Source organism: Tamandua tetradactyla, chromosome 13, assembly GCF_023851605.1.
Source record: "Tamandua tetradactyla isolate mTamTet1 chromosome 13, mTamTet1.pri, whole genome shotgun sequence".
NCBI lineage: Eukaryota > Metazoa > Chordata > Mammalia > Pilosa > Myrmecophagidae > Tamandua > Tamandua tetradactyla.
Genome location: NC_135339.1, coordinates 4,165,632 through 4,191,027, shown reverse-complemented (window position 1 = coordinate 4,191,027; position 25,396 = coordinate 4,165,632). Strand labels below are relative to the sequence as shown.

Here is a 25,396-nt window from a genome sequence, read left to right as displayed (position 1 = left end):
CAAAACTACATGAGATAATAAATGCCTGTTGGTGGAAGTAATTGGTTGCGCAGCATTGAAAAATGTTTCCAGCAATAGCTAAAAGGTATTGAGTGCTTAACATGTGCCAAGGACTCTTCTAAGCATTTTACTTTGTTAAGCCTAATTATCTCTATTTTACAAATGAAGAAACTGAGGTAGAAAGAGGAAAACCTGCCTGGGGAAAAACACATATTGAATGACTTAAATATTGCTAGATCCCCCTTCTATCAATGATCTCTCTCTCTTACGTGCATATGGTTCACTATTGTACTCCTTCATTTACATGCCTGTTTCCCTTATTAGATTTTAAGTCTCACAAGGCATTCTACCCATTTTAAGGTCACCAGCACATACCAGAGTATCTAGAACACAGTAAGTCTTAGGGAGATATTTAAATAATCAATTGAATAAGTGAAAGATGAAGAATTAACTTTAAAAAATCATTATATGCCAGCTCTTTGCCCATGAAGCATGAGGTCCTAATATATATGGGTATCTTGCTGTTGGGGCCTTTCATTCAGTGTCTGAAAAATTGAACTTCACTTCATTGCCAATTTTAGATAATGTGAAATACCCTAATCTAGCCCTGAAACCCAATATTTCACAAATTTGCATTTAAATCCAAGGAAAATTGGAAATAACCTAAATACCCAACACTAGGACCTAATAAATGATTATATTTCACTGTAATGAACTTTTATGCAACTGTTAAAATGCTAACATTATGTTGAATCAAGAATATTTACTTTTAAATAGCAGAAAAAAGTAAATCGAAGGCAAATTCATATTACATAATATCACCTCAATATAAAAAATAGTGAAGCCTTTGTGCTCCATGAAGCACTTTCATTTGCATATATTTAAGTTAAAAAACAAAACAAGAGTATTGAGGGGCAATGTTCACCAACGCTGTGAACATAAGAAAAATGAAAAGTGTGCACTTCTTCATCTATGTGTATATGAAATTGTCAGGAAAAATGTGTGAATAGCCACAAAGCAAACAGCATGCTCATGGAGACCACCTTTGGGAAGGGCATGTGACAAACAAGTGGGTAGTGTATTACAGGAAATGTCTGCCTGAGAATTTGTATTGTTTGGGTGTGCTTGTTTAGCTATGAAAAATTATTCAGCTATTGCTTTCTATGTAACATATACTATGTTAGTAGCATATGGAAAGTATTATGCAAAAGAACATTTTCATTAAAAAAACAAATAAATAATTCTTTTCCAAGAATAGGCCCTGCCCTAAATGATAATAAATGCTGAAGAAGCATTTTCTGAGATGCTTTGCTGTGGTGTGGAAGGCCTGAAACAAGCCTGGCTTACCAGCAAGCATGGCTTTCATTTCAACATGAGTGTGTCGGCGAGCATTGACCAGGACAAAGCAAAGGGAGTCAAATATAGGCAGATTGGGGCCAGAAAACCTGGCAGAAGGTTTCCAGGATACAATAGACGGACCAGAGAAGCTTATGTATGTAGCAGAAAAGCTTAGCCTACCTATACGTGTGCCTAAGAGTCACCTCCGAAGGACCTCTTTTATTGCTCAGATTTGGTCACTCTCTCTAAGTCCAACTCTACAAGTGAAAGCATTGCCCTCCTCTCTACATGGGACATGACATCCAGGGGTGAAAGTCTCTCTGGTGGTGTGGGAGATAACTCCCAGGGATGAGTCTGGTCCTGGCCATTCTGATCAAAAGGGGGAAAAGAAGTGTAACCAATAAAGTATCAGTGGCTGAATGAGTTCAAATAGAGTTGAGAGGCTACACTGGAGGTTGCCTTAAGCAAACTTCAGTTAGACATTGCTACCTATCATAACTTGCTGAACCCCAACCAAAACCATTCCCGCCAATTCTAAAGAACACCTAGGGCAATATATAAGATTCTACAAAGGTTCCATGCATTAGGGTAACTTTCCAGAAACCTACAACCTCCTGATGGTCCTTGGACCAGATAAGTCCTGAAACCTAGAAGGGACAGCTTCTCCAGAACATCAGCTAGTTCCATATCCCTACCCCTTATTATTGACAAACCTTCCAAAATGAAAAAGGTATAATGGGTATAGCCCAAGTACTGTTAAAGAGTGGGAGATAGATCAAAGGTGATGGTGGAGTTATACAGAGAAGGTACAAATGAGAATGACTGCTGAATCATTACATTGATATTTCTTTTAGTCACCAGTATCTTAGAGCAGCTAGAAGAAAAACCTAAAGCTGTGGAGTTTTAATCCACACCAAACTCTGAAATCTGTTCCACAACTAATTGTTGGTGGGTGCTTTGGAATTTATTGCTTTTTTGTATATGTTATTTTTCACAAAAAAAGAAAAAAAGTGATGATAAAAATATATGCATCCCTTCTAGCCTCCGATGTTCTGGAGCAGCTTAGAAGGAAAAATCTGAGATGATGGTATGGTAGCTGTGGTAGTTAGATTCAGATGCCAACTTGGCCAGGTGAAGGTGCCTAGTTCTATTGCTGTGGACATGAGTCAATGGCATGTGAACCTCATCTGTTGCTGATTACATCTGTAGTCGGCTAGGAGGCGTGCCTGCTGCAATGAATGATGTTTGATTTAATTGGCTGGTGCTTAAATGAGAGACCTCAACGTAGCACAGCCCAAGCAGCTTAGCATACCTCATCTCAGCACTTGCTGCTCAGCCTAGGCCTTTGGAGATGCAGAAAGGAATCACCTTGGGGAAAGTTGTTGGAACCCAGAGGCCTGGAGAGAAGGTCAGCAGTGACCTCCCCATGTCTTTCCATGTATGAAAGAACCTCAGTTGAAAGTTAGTTGGCTTTCCGCTGAAGAAATATACATTGACTAAATAAATCCCCTTTTATCGAAAGCCAATCCATCTCTGGTGTGTTGCATTCCAGCAGCTAGCAAACTGGAACAGTAGCCCATGACAAACTCTAGGATCTGTCCTATAACTACTTGTTGAAGAGTGCTTTGAAAACTACTGCTTTTTTCTTTCTTTGCTTTGTATATATGTTATATTATACAATAAAAAAGTTAAAAAAATGTATAGAGCTCCTATTTGGGATGGTGGATATGTTTCAGTAATGGATAGTGTTGATGGTAGCATGAAATTATGAACATAATTAACAGCACCAAAATATATATCTCAATGTGGTTCAAAGGGGAAGTGTTATATTGTGTGTATACATATACATATACATATATATATATATATATATAGTAATAGGATAAATTTAAAAAAAAAATCCATTAAACTGTCCTATACAGTGAGCCTTGAGTTAAACCATGGACTATAATTAATAGTACAATTATAAAAATTTGCTTTCACCAACTATAATAAATATACCATACAAATGCAAAGTGTTAGTAATAAGGTAGCAGATAGGAATCTTATATTTTATGCATGATTTTTCTGTAAACCCACTATTCCTCTATTGAAATTTTTTTTTTAGAAAAAGACAAAGACCTCAAAAAAAAAATCACCACTAGTGGTGTGGAAATAGAGGCCCAGAGAGGGGAAGGTTGTATGCTGGGTGAGATGGCTGTGAAGTGCAAGAGCTGAGCTGAATACCCAGACATGGGAATCTTAAATGAATGATAGATGCTGCTGCCTGCTTTTTAGCTATCAAAGACACTTGACGGGTCATGATGATAAAGTATTATCACATAGTCATTTTGAAGATACTGAAATGGAGGTCAAAGAGCTTAAGTGACTTCACGTGTTGCTTAAGAGCATGGCTTCTCACGCGAACCACCTAGGTTGAAGCCTTTCCCAAACATTTAACAAGTGAAGGACTTTGGAAAGTTACTAAGTCTCTCTAAGACTTGAGATCATCCAGGACATGGGGGCAAATGTGGTCCTAACGTTTAGAACTGTTCTGAGAAACAAAACACACAGTGCTCAGTGCCTGCACATGGTGATAACTTCATAAATGTCAACTAGTTTTTGTCATTTATGCATCAGAAAGACTGTGATTCCAAACTGGTTTCTACAGCTTCAAGCCTGATGCACATTCAGTCATCAACTGATGTGACTTCGAGCAAACCGCTTCTTTCATCTAACAGGGTCTGCCTCACTAGTGTAATTGGATTGGATTTGGTGAACTTCATACTGGACTAGTGGTGGATGCTCTGCCTGATGCATTCAAATGACCAACGCCTGAGACACCAGTGTTTCAAACAGAGAGTGAGAAAATTTATTGCTGCGTGCAAAGCAGGAGATCAGAGGGCCTATCAGCCCAAAATCTGTCTCCCTGAGTCTAGAGAGGTCAAGGTTTTTATGGATTCTAACAAGGGGAGATGAAGTCATTACAATTCCAAATAGCAAGTCTAAGGAGAAAGGAAGGGAGGCAGAGTTATCATTTCAATAGCAAAGTATAAGCCAACAAAGGTAGAAGAGAGAAGCTGGGGCTAGAACCAGTTAATGGCTGACTCAAATTCTTTCAACAGCATTAGGGCATTTGCCCTTACAAATTTCTAAAGTAAAAAAACAAAACAAACAAACAAACAAGCAAACAAAAAGCGGACAAAGGCACAAGATAAGAGCTTTTCAATCATTCTCAGGGGTCAGGGCAGCTGGGTCATTGTTCAGAGATTCTTGGTATTTCATCTCTGCTAGTCTAATTTACCAGAAAGAAAAATGGAATATTTATATAATGATTCAGTAGTCATAATCATTCATTAAACCCTAAGTCCTCAGGTTTACAAATGCTGAGATTGTTTCCAGCTATATGATTCTATCATTCATTCATTCATCTGCTCATTCATTTATGCTTTCCTTCTTAAATGCCACCTATGTAACATAGAGGCCCCAGAATGCCACAAGGATGCAGAGATGAACCTTCCCTAAAAGCGGTTTATACATGAAGTGTGAAGGATCAGGTAGAAAATGAAATGAACTATTAGAGAGAAAGAGAGTTACAGATTCGGGGGCTTCAGAGGGCAATAATCCAGTCTCTGCTTGTGAAACAAGGGACGGTTAAGTGAAAAAGTAGCTTCCAAGATAGGTCTGGAAGCGAAGTGGGGGTGGAGAAGAGGGAACGTTGATTGGAAGGAGGTGTGCACAAGTGCACTGGCACTTGGTCTGTGCCAGTGGAGAAGCCAGGCTCAGGCAGGGGGTTTTCGTGTGTAAGCTGCCGGAATGCAATATACCAGAAACAGAATGGCTTTAAAGGGGGAATTTATTAAGTTGTAAGTTTATAGTTCTTTGGCTATAAAAAAATGTCCAAGGTAAGTTGTCCAGAGAAAGATACTTTAACTCCAAAGAAAGGGCCAATGAAGTATGGGGTTTCTCTCTCAGCTGGAAGGGTTTTCTTTCCTCATTTCATCAGGCTTCCCTGAGGGCACTTTCCTTCTGCATCTCCAAAGGTCTGTGGCTGTGTGGGCTCTGTTGGCAGTCTAGCTTTTTTCAAAATGGTTCACTCTTAAAGGACTCCAGTAAGCAACCCCACCTTGAATGGGTGGAGACACACCTCCATGGAAACCATCTAATCAAAAGTTATCACCTTCAATTGGGTGGGTCACATCTCCATGAAAACAATAAAAAAGGTTCCCACCCCGCAATATTGAATGAGGATTCAAGAGCATGGCCTTTCTGGGTTACACAACAGTTTCAAGTCAGCACACAGGGGTATGAGTTAATTTTTATCTAAGGTGTGTGATAGGAGTCTTCTTTCATTCCTTTGTATATGGATATCCAGTTCTCCCGGCACCATTTGTGGAAAAGAGTATTCTGTCCAGTTGGATGAGCTTTGCAGTCATTGATCATTGATGTGAGGGTCTATTTTTGAACTCTCAATTCGGTTCCATTGGTCAATATGTCTATCCTTGTGCCAGTACCATGCTGTTTTACATGTACAATTACATGCACCATGTAATTGTGTGATATACTTTAAAGTTAGGAAGTATGAGTCTTCCAACTTTCTTCTTTTTCAAGATGTTTTTGGATATTCAGGGACCCTTAGGCTTCCAAATGAATTTGATAATTGGCTTTTCCATTTTTGCAACTAGGCTACTGAATTTTTATTGGTATTATGTTGAATCTGTAAGTCAATTTGGGTAAGATTGATAGCATAATGATATTTAGTCTTCCTATCCATGAACACAGAATGTCCTTCCATTTACTTATGTATTCTTTGATTTCTTATCAAACCTATGTTTGTAGTTTTCTGTGTACAAGTATTTTACATCTTTAGATTTATTCCTAAATATTTGATTCTTTTAGTTGCTATCGTAAATGGGATGTTTGTCTTGATCTCCTCCTCAGACTGCACATTACTAGTGTATAGAAACTTCTGATTTGGGGGTGCAGGGTTCAGTCTTTGTCTCTTAGGCCTAATTCATTTATCATATTATTCAAGTTCTCTGTTTCCTGATTGATCCTCAGCTTGTTCTATTGATAGATGAGTGTGTTGTGTTGAAATCCCCAACTATTGTTGTGGAGACTTCTATTTCGTACTTCAGTTTTGCCAGTTTCTGCCTTGTGTGTTTTGGGGTACCCTGGGTCGGTGCATCACTATTTATGGTTGTTATTTTTTCTTGATGGCTTGCCCCTTTAATTCATCTATAGTATCCTTCTTTGTCTCATAGCAGTTTTGCATTTGCAGTTTGTTTTTGTGTGTGTGTGATATTAGTGTAGCTACCCCAGATCTTTTTTTGATTACTATTTGTGTGGAATATCTTTTTCCAACCTTTCACTTTCAACCTGTGTCATTGAGTCTAATGTGATTCTCTTGTACCATCTACATGGATCATTCATTTTACACATACTGCCAATCCGTATCTTTTGATTGGAGTTTAATCCAAAAACATTTAATGTAGTTACTGTAAAACTGTACTTACCTCAACAATTTATCTTTTGGTTTATATATATCATATTTTATTTCTGTTTCTCTTTTTAAACTTTTATTTCCCCATATTGATAATTAATTTCTACACTCTACTCCAAGCTTCTCTCTCCTGTCTTTTCCTTTCAGTCTGCAGAACTCTCTTTAGTAATTTTTGTAGGGTAGGTCTTCTGTTAATGAGCTCCCAGTTTATGCTTTATCTGTGAATGTTTTAGACTTTCTCATTTTTAGTTTTATGGAATAAAGAATTCTTGTTTGGCATTTTTTTTTTTTTTTTTTTTTTTTTTGGCATGGGCTGCCTCCAGGAACTGAACCCGGGTCTCTAGCTCAGCAGGTGAGAATTCTTGCCACTGAGCCCTGTTGCACCACCTTGGCCATTTTTATCTTTCAGTATCTTAAATGTATCACACAACAGCCTTCTCACTTTCATGGTTTCTAATGAGAACTAGGCACTCTGTGCCACCCCCTTGTATGTGACAACTAGTTTTACTCTTGCCACTTTCAAGGTTCTCTCTTTATCTGTGGCATTTGACATTCTTACTGGGGTGAGTCTTGGTGGACGTCTGTTAGGGTTTATTCTGTTTTGAGTACATTGCACTTCTTGGACATTGGACATCTATATTTATGTCTTCCATAAAGTTGGTACATTTTCACCCATTATTTCTTCAAATATTCTTTCTGCCCTTTTCCCCTTTTCCTCATCTTCTGGAACCCCATAACATGTATGTTTGTGCATTTTATGCTGTCACTCAAATCCCTAAGACACTGCTCATTTTTTAATATTTTTTCTCTATTTTTCAGACTGTGTGAATTCAATTGTCCTGTCTTCTAATTCACTGTTTCTCTTTCCTGACAGTTCAAATCTGTTCTTGTATGCCACTAGCATATTTTTCTTCCGTGATTACTGAGAGGATTTTCCCCACCCTAAGTGCTTTATCATATTTCTTAAAAATATAGGAGCAGCAGCTTATCACAAGTCTCCACTGCTGTACATAAATGATGGAATCATAACAACACAGCAGACTCATATGGATGAAAGGACCGCAGAGCACCTGGAGGTCACGGTTTTATGCTTCTTCTTCTTCTGGATAATTGAGAATTTTGTGGTGGGCCTGACATCAATATTGCTGCTGTGTGAAGTACACCTTAAATGCTTCTTTTATGGCAACAAAAGCAATTCCACCCAAGTCTGTCCTTTGTAAATTAGAGTTAACCCTACTGAATATCAGTTTATCAACTATCATCCCAATCATAGGAAAGACAAGGGCTCCACACAAAATTCGAGTAACAAAGACATGATCTGCTGAAGGATTAGCCTCAGCTGGAATCTGAGGAACAGACAACTGAGCCCCAAAAATACAGTGTTCAAAATTTGCAGTTTATTAGAGTATTTACGGCCATAGCCTAAGCACATAGTTCTCCCACTGAGTCGTCTTTATAACAGGGATAATAGGAAGTCCAATGAAAAGGAATAAAGGACAAGCTCTCTCTACAACATCCACACCTTCTTTATGGCCAACCACCTGCATCACTATCACTACCAATAGGTAGAGCCAACATTATTCCTGCTGCAGCAGGACAGGCCTTTGGGATCAGTCTGTCTGCAAGATCCAAGACATAAACAACTGGACCCAACTTTGGAAAAACTATTATGTATTCAGCATTGCCTTGAGGACATGCCACTCTGGCTGTAGGGTCTCCTCTCTTTGTTTTGCATCCACCCAGTGTCATAGACAAGCCTGGTGAACCCCATTTGTAGATCTTCCGCACCTGCCCAGTCTCATCCATCCAGCTGTTCTATCATCTCCATCAGTGGCAAAGCTCACCCAGCAACTTCTGTCCAGTCCCTGACGCAGGGCTTGGACCAGCATCTTCTGCAGGGCAGGTGCACTCGGCCCTCCCCAGTGAAGCAGAGCAGGGCTGGGCCCAGGGACAATAGCACTGAGACGCGGTGGCAGAGTAAGTCTTAATCCAGCAGTAGCTGCACGTCTGCCCTCCGGCCTCCCGGAGCGCTCTGTGAGCACGGGGACGCTGTTGCACGGCCTGCAGGCGTTGGGAGAAGGCGGTGGGAGGCGAAAAGGAGGTGTGCTGGGCAAGAAAGCTGCGATAGTGGTTGCAGCCCCTGGTTCCAGTTCATGGACCGTGGATGCCAAGTTACTGCTGGCAGAAGAACTACTTCTGTGAGGATATTGCTGTGGATTTAAATCATCAGCCTCTAGCGTATTTTTAAAATCTCTAATGTTATGCCTTTCATCCCCATAATTTCTTTTTGTTCTTTTTATACTTTCAAATTCTTCTTTATGTGCACACATTGTCTTATTAAAATCTTTTATTTCTTTATGCTTATTTTCTTTCATCTCCTTGAATTGATTTAGGAGTTTGATTGAACTTCTTTAATTAGTTGTTACAAATTATGTGTCTCCTCTGAAATTTTAATTTGTCCCCTTGTCTAGACATATCTTCCTGTTACTCAGGATGGTCCTTTTTCTTCTTTTTTATATGATATCTGGGCATCTTATTATCTTCATGAATTTACTCTGATGGTTAGTCTCTTTCTCTTGCCTGGGATTTAATTGTTGATTGGCTTTGTGTTAAGGCTCTTCTCTGACACTTAAACTTATTCTAGACCTTAAGAATTGTCAGTAATTGATCATATTCTTTCCACTCTTCTTCATCTGATCTTTCCCTGGGTGGCGGTACAATTCAAGATTGCACTACATGTGCAATTATTCACCCCCAAGAGAAAGCTTCCTTTCCTCTATATCTTCTCCAGGAAACTTGATTTGTTCTGTTCGTTTTGTTTTGCCTCTCTATATTTTTTAATCTTTTGGTGCCTCTAGCTTCTTTTGCCTGGAGGGAAAATTTTAGTAGGAGAGTCACCCTGGAGAATAATTTCCCAAGTCACTATTTCCCAGCCAAAGTAGTGCCAGGGACCCACAAAGGGAGAGCATACCAGTTTCCAATAGCTCTGAGGTAGGATCAGGAAGGACACCAAAGTGCCATTTTGACAGCTCCCCAAAGTTGGGCTTTCCTGACCTGCCCAGTAGATGGCACCCTTCAGCATACTGTTCCCCACAACACTAAGGAGGCCGTGGGTCTTTAAACCTCCACCATCTCTGCCCCTGATGGGGGAGGCATTGAAAGAATAGTCATGGACATCCCCATCCAGGACAGGCTAAAACAGTGGCTCAGAGCTGAGACCCAGTGATCTAAACTCACTGATCAAAAGCCATGATCAATGCTCTGTAATACTCCCCACTTTGTTACGGGGGAAAATGGCTTCCACATTCCTGTCTGTCTACAGCAGTCAGCCCATGACTGGACCTGAGACTTCCCACCTTGACAGAGGGGGATGGGCACCAGCAGCTACTGCAGAGGATTAGTCACAGTTCTTTACTAATGTTTCTCAGCCCTTCATCTTGCTCTCTGCTGCATGCTGGACAGCACTCCCCTAGCATTCACTGTTGTTTCAGACAGTTTCTACTCGTCCACCTGCTTTTTTTGTAGGAAGACTGAGTTTCTGTAGCTCCCTATTCTGCCATCTTCCTCAGAAGTTCCTATTTCTTCTTCATTTTGAAGGATAATTTTGATGGCTATGGAATTCTAGGTTGAAGATTTTACTCTTTTAACAATATTTCACTCTATTCTCTCCTTGCGGGCATAGTTTCTTATGAGAAATCCACTGTAATTCTTATCCTTTTCCTCTAAAAGTAAAGTATTTCTTTCCTTTGGCTCCTTTCAATATTTTCTTTTTGTTTTTGATATTCTGCAATTTGAATATGATATGCCTAGATGAAAATTTTTTGCTATTTTATGGTTTGATGCTTTCTGAGCTTCCTGTGTTGATGATTTATTGTCTGTCATTAATTTTGGAAAACTTTCAGCCATTAGGACTTTAAATATTTCTTCTGTTCCACTCTGTTTCAGTTTGGGAAATTTCTATTGACCTGTCTTCAAGCTCACTGATTCTTTCCTTGACTGTGTTCAGTCTATCTATGATCCATCGAAACATTCTTCTTTTCTTTCACAGTGTTTTTTTTTTCTTTTTCTCTTTTACATGGGTTCTCTTTTACATGGGCAGGCACCAGGAATCAAACCTGGGTCCTTTTACATGGGCAGGCACCAGGAATCAAACCTGGGTCCTGCAAGAATGCAGGCAGCATTCTTGCCTGCTGAGCCACTGTAGCCCACCTTCACAATGTTTTTGATGTACAACTTTTTTTCATGATTCTTTCTTAAATTTTCCAGCTCTCTCCTTACATTACCTGTATGTTCATTCATGCTGCCTATGTTTTCTGTTAGAGCCCTTAGTGTATTAGTCAGTTATTTTAGAATTTCTTATCTGGTCATTGCAATATCTGTATTGTATCTTTGTCAGTTTCTGAAGCTTGCTTTGTTTCATCAGACTGTGTTTTTTCTCACCTTTTAGCATGCCGTGTGATTTCATGTTGAAAGCCAGATGGTAGTTTTGAGTGATAGAAATTGGGACAAAGAGGCATTAGTGTGGATTTTATGTTTATCTGGCTTGGAGCTAGTGTTCAATATTTGCTATAGCTGTAGGTGTCCAGGGTTTCCAATTCATCTAGTGTCCATCCTTTTTTTGTTTTCAATTTTGTCTTTGAGTTTTCCTAAGAATTCCTTCTTATATAGAGTCTGTGTCTTGTGCCTCTTTAGACTGTGGGCTACATTCTTACATTGGTGCAGTGGTAAGGTATGGAGAAGGGGAGTATGCTATAATTTAACATAATTTTATGATTAAATCTAGGCCTTTTAATGGGCCTGTTTCTTTGGGCTGTGATCTTCACAACTGTTTCTTGCTTTCCCCCCCTTTTAGGTGAAACAGGAAGTCTAAGGAAGGATATAATTGGGAATATGCCTTTCCCTCCAGGACAAACAAGGTTTGAGTAAAGTTTTTAGCCTTTGTTTTGGAGAAAACTCTGAGTGACTCTCACAAGAATTATTCTTCCTCTACCCGTTTCAGAGTCATGTAATTATCTTTTTTGGCTCTTCATTATGAGATCCAGTAGAGTTCTGAGAGGTAAAAGTGTGGGGCCCCTCAAAACTGCAGCCCTTGTACTTTCTCACTCTACGGCTGTCTACACTAAGTCTCAGGAATTCATCAAAAGCATCACTTAAGTGTCCTACCAAGTTATGGCTCCAGTGGTTTCTACTCTAGGTATACAGATCTCAGCTCTGACTCTATTTGCCTGTCTCTCCAGATTTTGGAGTGCTGGCTTATCCTGAAATGTCACTTCTCAGATGAAACCAAGAAACGTAATTGATTTGCTTGTTCAGCTCTTTCTAAGCAAGAAAATAACCAGGGAATCTTCATTTCCCTGCTACAGCTCTGGGCATGAGGTCCTAAAGGGGGCTTGGAGGTGGGCAAGGAGCAGCAGCTAAACTCAGCACTCCCTCCAGGCCCCTACAAACCTTCGTTCCAAAGCCATCCATCTGGCCAACCAGACAGGTTGACGATTTCCTAGCTTTTTCCAAGATGGAGCTGAAAACAGAAGTCTCTGTGGCTGTTTTAAAAATGGGAATACAGACTTTTCTCCTCACTGGAACAATTTCAAATTTTACTGTGATAAGAGAAGCTACCTATGGGAAGGTGGTTAAGAGATTAGAAAACAGACTCCCGGAGAAGATGGCGGCTTAGTAAGGTGCGCGCGTCTTAGTTCCCCCTCCAGAGCAACTACTAAATAACTAGAAACAGTACAGAACAGCTCCTGGAGCCACGACAAAGACCAGACACACAGTGTACCCCAGTCTGGACTGGCTGGACCGGCTACGAGACTCCGCTGCAGTGAGGTCTCCGAGCGGTGCGCACTTCCCCGGGTCACGGCGGCTGGTGGCTGGCCCCCCTCCCTCCCTCCTTCCCAGTCCGGCTGAGAGACTCGGATCAGCAGTTTCCCAAGCCACGGTGGCCAGAGCCCCTCTCACACACGCAGCTTCCTGGGCCGGCTGGGAGCCTCGGATCGGTGGTTCTCCAAGCCTGGGGGCCAGCGGCCAGAGCCCCTCCCACACACGCAGCTTCCCGGGCTGACTGGGAGCCTCGGATCAGCGGTTCCCCAAGCAGCTGGCACCCCTCCCCCACAGGCGACTTCCCGGAGGGAAAGGAAAGAGTCTCCAACAGTAGTAGAGACTGAGTCCAACCTAACACCAATAGTGGCATTAATGAACAACTTCTGACTACTAAAAATAGGCCCTCAGCTCAGGCAAAACTGATCAAGGTGGAAGTCGCCTATTGGGCTAACTGAAAAAGAGGAAAGGGGGCGAAACAGAGCCTTCTGCGGCAGTTTCTGTGGAAGCTTGGTTGCCTCTGGGCTCAGCGCTGGGATTACACAGGTTGCAACTGCCCTGAACGCAGAGGCGGGCTGCTTTCAGGGCTCTCTACCACCTGAACCTTCCCTGCGGGAGGGGTGAAACGCAACTCAGGTGGAATCCCTCTCTCAAGGAATTCAGATCCCAGGACTTCACAATTTGAAGTCATTAAAACCAACCTACAAACTTTCCACAGTCTCCGCCACATAGCCAGCAGCGAGAGTCTTCCAAAGTTAAAAAAGCCACAACATCTTTTGCTGGTGGGACCCGCAGACAGACAAGCACCACATACTGGGCAGGATAAGAAAAACAGAGCCCAGAGACTTCACAGGAAAGTCTTTCAACCTGCTGGGTCCCACATTCAGGGAAATCTGATTAAATGCCCAGACGCCAGCAAAAAATAAAAAATCACACCAGGAAAATTGAAGATATGGCCCAGTCAAAGGAACAAACCAATAGCTCAAATAAGATACAGGAACTGAGACAACTAATTCTAAATATACGAACAGAAATGGAAAACCTCTTCAAAAACCAAATCAATAAATTGACGGAGGACATGAAGAAGGCATGGGATGAAAAAAAAGAAGAAATAGAAAGTCTGAAAAAACAAATCACAGAACTTATGGGAATGAAAGACACAGTAGAAGAGATTAAAAAAACAATGGAAACCTACAATGGTAGATTACAAGAGACAGAGGTTAGAATTAGGGAACTGGAGGATGGAACATCTGAAATCCAAAAAGAAACAGAAACTATAGGGAAAAGAATGGAAAAATTTGAGCAGGGGCTCAGGGAATTGAATGATAATGTGAAGCGCACAAATATACGTGTTGTGGGTGTCCCAGAAGGAGAAGAGAAGGGAAAAGGAAGAGAAAAACTAATGGAAGAAATTATCACTGAAAATTTCCCAACTCTTATGAAAGACCTAAAATTACAGAACCAAGAAGTGCAGTGCACCCCAAAGAGAGTAGATCCCAATAGGCATTCTCCAAGACACTTACTAGTTAGAATGTCAGAGGTCAAAGAGAAAGAGGGGATCTTGAAAGCAGCAAGAGAAAAACAATCCATCACATACAAGGGAAACCCAATAAGACTATGTGTAGATTTCTCAGCAGAAACCATGGAAGCTAGAAGACAGTGGGATGATATATTTAAATTACTAAAAGAGAAAAACTGCCAACCAAGACTTCTATATCCAGCAAAATTGTCCTTCAAAAATGAGGGAGAAATTAAAACATTCTCAGACAAAACGTCACTGAGAGAATTTGTGACCAAGAGACCAGCTCTGCAAGAAATACTAAAGGGGGCACTAGAGTCAGATATGAAAAGACAGAAGAGAGAGGTATGGAGAACAGTGTAGAAAGAAGGAAAATCAGATATGATATATATAATACAAAAGGCAAAATGGTAGAGGAAAATATTATCCAAACAGTAATAACACTAAATGTTAATGGACTGAATTCCCCAATCAAAAGACATAGACTGGCAGAATGGATTAAAAAACAGGATCCTTCTATATGCTGTCTACAGGAAACACATCTTAGACCCAAAGATAAACATAGGTTGAAAGTGAAACGTTGGGAAAAGATATTTCATGCAAATAACAACCAGAAAAGAGCAGGAGTAGCTATACTAATATCCAACAAATTAGACTTCAAATGTAAAACAGTTAAAAGAGACAAAGAAGGACACTATATACTAATAAAAGGAACAATTCAACAAGAAGACATAACAATCATAAACATTTAAGCACCGAACCAGAATGCCCCAAAATACATGAGGAATACACTGCAAACACTGAAAAGGGAAATAGACACATATACCATAATAGTTGGAGACTTCAACTCACCACTCTCATCAATGGACAGAACATCTAGACAGAGGATCAATAAAGAAATAGAGAATCTGAATATTACTATAAATAAGCTAGACTTAACAGACATTTATAGGACATTACATCCCACAACAGCAGGATACAACTTTTTCTCAAGTGCTCATGGACCATTCTCAAAGATAGACCATATGCTGGGTCACAAAGCAAGTCTTAACAAATTTAAAAAGATTGAAATCATACACAACACTTTCTCAGATCATAAAGGAATGAAGTTGGAAATCAAAAATAGGCTGAGTGCCAGAAAATTCACAAACACGTACAGGCTCAACAAGACACTCTTAAACAAAGAGTGGGTCAAAGAAGAAATTGCAAGAGAAATTAGAAAATACTTCGAGGCGAATGAAAACAAAAACACAACATATCAAAATCTATGGGACGCAGCAAAGGCAGTGCTAAGAGGGAAATTTATTGCCCTAAATGCCTATATTAGAAAAGAAGAAAAGGCAAAAATTCAGGAATTAACTGTCCACTTGGAAGAACTGGAGAAAGAACAGCAAACTAACCCCAAAGCAAGCAAAAGGAAAGAAATAACAAAGATTAGAGCAGAAATAAATGAAATTGAGAACATGAAAACAATAGAGAAAATCAATAAGACCAGAAGTTGGTTCTATGAGAAAATCAATAAGATTGATGTGCCTTTAGCAAGACTGACAAAAAGAAGAAGAGAGAGGATGCAAATAAATAAGATCAGAAATGGAAGAGGAGACATAACCACTGACCTCATAGAAATAAAGGAGGAAATAACAGGATGCTATGAACAACTTTACGCTAATAAATACAACAATTTAGATGAAATGGACGGGTTCCTGGAAAGGCATGAACAACCAACTTTGACTCAAGAAGAAATAGATGACCTCAACAAACCAATCACAAGTAAAGAAATTGAATCACTCATTCAAAAGCTTCCCAAAAAGAAAAGTCCAGGCCAGACGGCTTCACATGTGAATTCTACCAAACATTCCAGAAAGAATTAGTACCAACTCTCCTCAAACTCTTCAAAAAAATTGAAGTGGAGGGAAAGCTACCTAATTCATTCTATGACGCCAACATCACCCTCATACAAAAACCAGGCAAAGATATTACAAAAAAAGAAAACTACAAACCAATGTCTCTAATGAATATAGATGCAAAAATCCTCAACAAAATTCTAGCAGATAGAATCCAGCAACACATTAAAAGAACTATACATCATGACCAAGTAGGATTCATCCCAGGTATGCAAGGATGGTTCAACATAAGAAAATCAATTAATGTAATACACCATATCAACAAATCAAAGCAGAAAAATCACATGATCATCTCAATTGATGCAGAGAAGGCATTTGACAAGATTCAACATCCTTTCCTGTTGAAAACACTTCAAAAGATAGGAATACAAGGGAACTTCCTTAAAATGATAGAGGGAATATATGAAAAACCCACAGCTAATATCATCCTCAATGGGGAAAAATTGAAAACTTTCTCCCTAAGATCAGAAACAAGGCAAGGATGTCCATTATCACCACTATTATTCAACATCATGTTGGAGGTTCTAGCCAGAGCAATTAGACAAGAAAAAGAAATACAAGGTATCAAAATGGGAAAGGAAGAAGTAAAACTATCACTGTCTGCAGACGATATGATACTATACATCGAAAACCCGGAAAAATCCACAACAAAACTACTAGAGCTAATAAATGAGTACAGCAAAGTAGCAGGTTACAAGATCAACATTCAAAAATCTGTAGCGTTTCAAAACACTAGTAATGAACAAGCGGAGGGGGAAATCAAGAAACGAATCCCATTTACAATTGCAACTAAAAGAATAAAACACCTAGGAATAAATTTAACTAAAGAGACAAAAGACCTATACAAAGAAAACTACAAAAAACTGTTAAAAGAAATCACAGAAGACCTAAATAGATGGAAGGGCATACCGTGTTCATGGATTGGAAGACTAAATATAGTTAAGATGTCAATCCTACCTAAATTGATTTACAGATTCAATGCAATACCAATCAAAATCCCAACAACTTATTTTTCAGAAATAGAAAAACCAATAAGCAAATTTATCTGGAAGGGCAGGGTGCCCCGAATTGCTAAAAGTATCTTGAGGAAAAAAAACGAACCTGGACGTCTCACGCTGCCAGACTTCAAGGCATATTATGAAGCCACAGTGGTCAAAACAGCATGGTACTGGCATAAAGATAGATATATCGACCAATGGAATCGAATAGAGTGCTCAGATATAGACCCTCTCATCTATGGACATTTGATCTTTGATAAGGCAGTCAAGCCAACTCCCCTGGGACAGAACAGTCTCTTCAATAAATGGTGCCTAGAGAACTGGATATCCATATGCAAAAGAATGAAAGAGGACCCGTATCTCACACCCTATACAAAAGTTAACTCAAAATGTATCAAAGATCTAAACATTAGGTCTAAGACCATAAAACAGTTAGAGGAAAATGTAGGGAGATATCTTATGAAACTTACAATTGGAGGCGGTTTTATGGACCTTAAACCTAAAGCAAGAGCACTGAAGAAATAAATAAATAAATGGGAGCTCCTCAAAATTAAACACTTTTGTGCATCAAAGAACTTCATCAAGAAAGTAGAAAGACAGCCTACACAATGGGAGACAATATTTAGAAACGACATATCAGATAAAGGTCTAGTATCCAGAATTTATAAAGAGATTGTTCAACTCAACAACAAAAAGACAGCCAACCCAAGTACAAAATGGGAAAAAGACTTGAACAGACATCTATCAGAAGAGGAAATACAAATAGCCAAAAGGCACATGAAGAGATGCTCAATGTCCCTGGCCATTAGAGAAATGCAAATCAAAACCACAATGGGATATCATCTCACACCCACCAGAACGGCCATTATCAACAAAACAGAAAATGACAAGTGCTGGAGAGGATGCGGAGAAAGAGGCACACTTATCCACTGTTGGTGGGAATGTCAAATGGTGCAACCACTGTGGAAGGCAGTTTGGCGGTTCTTCAAAAAACTGAATATAGAATTGCCATACGACCCAGCAATACCATTGCTAGGTATCTACTCAAAGGACTTAAGGGCAAAGACACAAACGGACATTTGCACACCAATGTTTATAGCAGCGTTATTTACAATTGCAAAGAGATGGAAACAGCCAAAATGTCCATCAACAGACGAGTGGCTAAACAAACTGTGGTATATACATACGATGGAATATTATGCAGCTTTAAGACAGAATAAACTTATGAAGCGTGTAATAACATGGATGGACCTAGAGAACATTATGCTGAGTGAGTCTAGCCAAAAACTAAAGGACAAATACTGTATGGTCCCACTGATGTGAACCGACATTTGAGAATAAACTTGGAATATGTCATTGGTAACAGAGTTCAGCAGGAGTTAGAAACAGGGTAAGATAATGGGTAATTGGAGCTGAAGGGATACAGACTGTGCAACAGGACTGAATACAAAAACTCAAAAATGAACAGCACAATACTACCTAATTGTAATGTAATTATGTTAAAACACTGAATGAAGCTGCATCTGAGCTATATTGGTTTTTTTTGTTTTTTTTCTGTTTTTTATATATGTTTTGTATTTTGTATTTTTATTTTTTTCTCTATATTATCATTTTATTTCTTTTCTGTTGTCTTGCTATTTCTTTTTCTAAATCGATGAAAATGTACTAAGAAATGGTGGTCATACATCTATGTGATGATATTAAGAATTACTGATTGCATATGTAGAATGGAATGATTTCTAAATGTTGTGTTAGTTAATTTTTTTTTAATGAAAAAAAATGGGAATACACCTTTGTGGGAGGATGTTTACTCTAAGGGCTACGTTTAGACCTCACAAGTGAGAATAAATAATCTATTATTACTATCCTTATTATTAACAGTAGTATTTCTCAGCAAGCAGATTGGGTGAAGCTATTGATTTTCACATGCATTTGGCACACGTGCATATCTTGGAAGTCCTTTGAGCTATTGACTAGGAGGCCACCTGCAGGGTCAGGACTGATGGGAGAGTCCAGAGCCCAGGATCCACATGGCTCTTTCATTCCAACAGGTGAGGAGACAGAGATAATCCACACTTGCGAAGAGCAGGAGAAGGTCCAGGCAAGTGGACATAGAGCAGGGCCTCGACCCAGAGCAAATTGTAAGTGATGGAAGGGGTGAGGCCATCCTGGGAAAGCAATGACAGAAAACAGGCAGCAAGACTTTGGAGTCCAATTAAGCAGGAGGCAACATCTACACGAAGCAGCACCTTAAACCCTAAGATAATTGAGTCTCTGGAAGAGGAATATGCACAATCATTTTCACTGAGATATTGTTGAGGTATAGACATGGAATGGTTGTGTTTTTCTAGCAATGATTACCAGTTTCACTTTTGATACATTCTCTTCCTCCAATCTTTCTTCCTGGTAATGAATTCCCTTATCAGCTCTATGTCTGATTCCCTATTTCATGACTTTAAGTTATAACTATTTTATTTAGGTTAAGTTTCATTGTTGCCCATTTTAAATCTTTTTTTTTCAGCATGGGCAGGCACTGGGAAATGAACCCAGCTCTCTGGCATGGCAGGTGAGAACTCTGCCTGCTCAACTACCGTGGCCTGCCCTTAAATCTTTACTATGTGATTCTGTGATTCAGATCTCCTTCCACCAAGTGCAGACCATCTGTGTCCCTCCAATGGCTTGGAGTGGAACTGGGATGCACAATCAGGTTTCTCACATCCCACCCCTCTACTTTTACCCTTGTATAGCTCCTTTTGTTCTTTAGACCAAAAGAAGGAGAAAGAAAATTGATATTTCTTGTCATGATAGCTCCTGGTGAGTAGTCCTCATTTGCTTTGTTGGATATAATCCATTTTCCCTGTCCAAGTGATGGATCCTCTCTGTGGGGAGATAGCGGTGCCCAGAAGCCCTGCTGTTGAAGGCTCCCTTCTGTAGTAGAAGCCGTGAGGACTAGGGACTTGTGAGATTGGACCTCCAATTTGGCCAGACCCTGCCTCTGATGTTGTGTCTTTTCTCAATGCTGTGAGAGTCCTCAGTGAGTCTAGCTCCAGCCTCATCCCTCCATCACAATTCCAAATCTGGGGCTGCATCCACTGGTAGAATCCATCTTTTGTATCTCTCAGAAGCTACACACTCAAGATGGGTCATCTTAGACCACTCAGATGATAAACACAACCATGCTTTTTCTAAGCCATATGTGGTGGTTTGAAATTGTTACGTACTCCAGAACAGAAAAGGCCATATTCTTTCAATCCATTCCTGTGGGTGCAGACATATTGTGGGTGGGAACTTTTGATTAGGTTATTTCAATTGAGAAGTTGGCCCAAATTCTTAATTCTTTCACTGGAGTCCTTTATAAGAGTTGTAATTACAAGAAGTTCATTGAGAAAAGACCCAGAGAAGTTAAGAGGGAATCCATGGAAGTTCAGAGAGGAAGCCAATGGAACCAGAAGCGAAGAGCAAAGAAATTCCAGAGCAAAGGACCAGCAGATGCTTGCCAGGTGCCTTCCCATGTGACAGAGGTGTCTTTGATGCCAGCAGCCTGTCTTTAGAGTCTAGGTATCATCCTGCTGATGCCTTGAATTGAACATCTTCATTGCCTAAGAACTGTACATTGTAAGTGAATAAATCCTTAACATTAAAAGCCAACCCATTTCTGGTATATTGTATTTTGTCAGCTTTAGCCAACCAAAAACCATGTCACAAGTCTGGCTTATGCTAATGGGAAGAGAGGTGCTCCATTTCAGACTTAGCATTAAAAATCAACAGAAATAAGTCTTCACAAAACAAATGGAGTCATTTTAATGACTGAAAGTAACTGTGCATATATGGAATTGAGCTAAGAAATTGTCAAGAAGGAAAGGAAGAGATCTAAAATAACATTGATAACAGTTACTGGAAAATACATCATCTAGGGTTCATATCAACTCTCAGCAACATTTCCTGATTCCAGTAGCTATATGGTGGATCAATAGGTCCTTTGGCTTAACAGACATCCAATGGGAAAATGAGAGGTTAACCTGAAGATTTTGTGGGAGACATCCTCTAACTCAGGAGAAAAGCCAGCTGAACGCCCATGCTCTCTCCCACAGTAAGGGAAAGGAGTCTTTTCCTCTTATATATTCTGCATTTCCCTAAAGAACACCTCCTTCTCACTTCCAGTCCTGCTCTGATACTTGTATTCCCGAGTGGTAAAGGTCATCACACGAGTCTGCCCTTCCTTGTTTATGGGTGAAAGTCTCATCTCAGGAACCAGAGCCTTCCTGAGCAAGACTGTGGAGAGTTTAGCATTCTTGTTCTCAAAAGAAAGCTGTCACTAGTGTAACCCTTACACAATTTTATACCATGTGGGAGGTAGAGCACTTGGTCATTACCTCCCCCTGTCCTTTGTTTTGGTAAAAGTTCAATGGGACATTAGTCCTTCCAGGGGCAGCAGAACCAGAGGAATAACAAAACCAGCTGAGAAGGTGCTGAGGAAGGTAGTCATTTGTATGAGCGAAGTCACAGAAGGTGGGGGTAGGGGTGGGAAGCCAAATTCAGGTAAGAACACAGTGGGAAGCCACCTCATCAGCATGAAGCCCCAGAAGGTCAAGGCATGGACTTGACGAATAAGGCACAGGGATTTTCTACTGTTGCAGTTCATTATTCTGGGCACTCTGTCTTTCCTGGGGCCAGTTGCTAAATTCCCCTCAGCTCTACAGGACTCTGCTACCCACAACCAACTGACTTGAGGTACAGCGTCAGTTTGGTTTAGTTCAAAGGAGGGGATGGAGTTGCCACAAGGGTGCCGATTCATCAACTGCTGAGCTGGGAGGAGTTGGGAAGAGCAGAACTGGCCCATGAACTTTCACAATCCACCCTTGGCAACGTGCCTCTTCTTGGTGGGCAGAAGCAACGGCCACAATGCTCACAGCAAACTTCACACTCACTGCGGAGTTCGTTGTACTGGGCTTTCAACTCTCACAGAACATTGAGGGTCAGAGTGAAGTGCTCTTAGAACCTGAAAACAAATGTCCCTTCAGAGACTCACATGTTATAAACTGAAGAAATATTTTATCTTCTTAGCAGCTGTTACAAGAATTCTTTACTCAGAAGAGACTTGGTTGTTTTGGGAAATTGGTTTTATAAGCCTCCTGAGAGGACAGAAACAAGCTTCCAAGATTGGGATTTGGGTTGGAGCCTAGTTTCCATAAAGAAGAGAAAAACTTCTCTGACTAATAACTGGGGGATGAGGGGGAGAAATTCGATGTTTCTACAGAAACAAATCTAGGAGGAAAGAGGTAGGAGGAAGCAGAATTGAATCCCATGGGAAAGGATGAATGAGCTGAAAAGGGACTCCTGCAGTTGAAAGCAGATTCCAAGAGGTAGAAGAGAAACATTACATAGTGTTTCTTATTATGTTAGGATTGGTTGATGCAAACTCTCTCTGCCATCTCCTCCTCTTTATGAATATGTGGATTGAGGGAAAGATTACAAAGGGAAGAGGGAGTTCCAGATGACAAATTTTCATACACCTAATTGATGAGATTAGCTTTGCAAAGAAGTCACAATTAGGACAATTGCTACTCTGTAATCAAGGCAGGGTGAGTGAAACAAAAATTCATTTAGTTCTTGACTGAATATGAAAGAAAACATAGCAATCATTGATGCTAAATAAAGAATGTGTGAACTTAAACGTAAAAAACTTCACAACAGCCTCTCAGTGTTTGGGAGATGTTAACTTTCTTCTGCCTTCAAGAAAGTTCTGACTGGTTAATTTGTCCCTTCTAGGAACCTATTACATTGTACCGTAAATAAAATTGGCTCAATTGAAAAGGGATGGAGAGGTGGGACACAGAAAAAAACAGTAATTTAGAATGAAATGGTTACTTTGAGAAGCTTTCCAGAACAAATGAAGAGTAATTATTTCTCCCTTTCACTGTTCCTTCAGAGCAGTGGTTTCCAAGCATGGATTTTGAACCAGCGAGGACAGTGTCGCCTGCAGCTTATTCAGAATGGAATCCCAGACCTACGGAATCAGAAACTCGGGGTATAGGGTCCAAAAATCTGTGTAATAACCCCCTCGGGTGATTCTGATGTATATGGAAGTTTGAGAAACATCACTCTAAAGCAGTGGTTCTTAAATTGAATTCAGGGGATTCTGTGAATCTGATGGGAAGATATATCCCATTATTTCTCACTAGCATTTAACTGAAATTTTCTTCGGTTGTGAATAGAAATTCAAAACTCACATTCGTTTCAACAACATCTAGGACTTTTTCACTGATAGAAATTTTTTATAATAACCTTATTCAGATATAATTTGCATATCATACAATTTGTTCATTTAAAGGGTACATTTCAGTGGTTTTTAACATATTCAGGAGTTGTGAAACCATCACCAGAAAACAGAACACTTCCTTCACCACAGAAAGAAACCTCCTACCCATTTCCACCCAGCCCTGCCTTCCCTTCCACTAATCCGTCTTCTGTCTGCATGGATTCGCCTACTCTAAACATCAGATATAAATGGAATCATCCAATATTCTGTGTTTTGTGAATGGCTTCTGTCACTTAGCATGATGTTTTCGAGATTCATCATGTTGTGCATGTATCAGTACTTCATTCCTTTTTATTGCTGACCACGTTTTGTTTGTTCATTCATGTATTGATGCATATGGGGGTTCTTTCCACATTGTATCTATTATGATACTGCTGCTTTGATCACCCAGGTGCAATGGGTGGGTACATGTTATCATTTCTTTTGGTTATATAACTTGGAGTGGAATTGCTATATTATGGGTTATTCTGTATTTAACCATTTGGGGAACCATTAGAATGTTTTCAAAGTGGCCGCATCATTTTACATTCCCACAGCAATGCATGAGGGTACCAGTTGCTTCACATCCTTGCCAGCAGCTATCATCTCACTTTTTTATTGTAGCGCCTCATGGATGTGCAGTGGTATATCACAGTGGTTTTGATGTTTATTTCTCTAATGACTAATGATGCTGAGTAATTTTTCATAAGCTTATTGGCCATTTGTACATCTTCTTTGGAAAAATATCTATTCAGATCATTTGCTATTTTTCATTTTACTATTTTCACATTGCTATTGAGTTGTAAGAGCTCTTTAAATATTCTAGATACAAGTCACCTATCAGATATATGATTTACAAATATTATCTCCCATTCTAAGGATTGCATTTTCACTTTCGTGATGGGGTTCTTTGAAGCACAAATATTTTTAGTTTGGGAAAAGTCTGATTTATCTATTTTTTTTCTTTTATTGTCTGTGATTTTTGGGTCTCATCCAAGAAACAACTGCCTAATCCAAGGTCACAAATATCTACTTCTATGTTCTCTTCTAACAGTTTTATAGATTTAGTGTCTAGATTAAAATTAGTGGAGCCAAATACTAGGGCAAAGTCTCTATTATTGATATTGTATTTAAATTTAAATTGAAACCAGAACCCACAGAAAGTTCATTTAGAACTTGCACTCTGAATCTAACCAGCTTGGTTACTGATAAAATAAACAAATGCACAAACAAATAGCAATAAAAGTTCTCCATAGGATTTAAGCAACACCCAGAGTCTCATAACATAATATTAAAAATGTACAGAATATAATAATGAATTATTTGATATAGAGAGAACCAGGAATACCTCAATTCACAAAGGCAATTAACAGACTCCAAACCAAGAAAACATAGATCTTTCAATTTATCTGACAAGGGTTTTAAATCAACTAATACAAAAATGTTCCAGAAAGTAGTAATAAAAACTGTTGAATGAATAGAAAGATATAAACTGATAAGAAGCTGGTTAAGCCACGAACAGGACATACCTAAAGGAATCTATATCAAACACTACATAATAAAAAGCTAAAAATAAAGAAACATTCTTGAAAGCAGCTACAAAGGGTAAAAAAACGCTTATAAGGAAAAATGGTTAGAATGGGTGTGGATTTCTAATCGGAAACCAAATAAACCACAAGGGAGTGCCCCAAGATTTAAAATTCTGAAAATTAAATATCTATCGACCCAGAATTGTATATGTATCATGAAAACCTTCGGGAAAGCCAGCTGATGAAGGGAGATGATGAGAGAAAAAGGAAGGAGATGGATGGGAGTTTGCCTTAAATAGATGAAGATCCATAGGTCTTAGTGCACAGCTTCAGAATACAGCAGCTAAGGAGGAGTTGAGGAGATGAAAGTGCTGATTCTCCCTTCATGATGTAAGGGCAGGCTGTTCAAAATGGGATCCATGGGCAAGAGTTGGTCTGGGAAATGTTTATAATGGACTGTTTTAGTTCACAAAGGCTGTGGGAATGGAATATACCAGAAATTGAATGACTT

The 25,396-nt window shown here is 39.6% G+C and overlaps 1 pseudogene; it reads right to left on the bottom strand.

The window, feature by feature from the left end:
• Window positions 1-7,905: 7,905 nt before the first annotated feature.
• Window positions 7,906-8,709, bottom strand: LOC143652986 (E3 ubiquitin-protein ligase MARCHF5 pseudogene; annotated as a pseudogene).
• Between the last annotated feature and the right edge of the window lie 16,687 nt (window positions 8,710-25,396).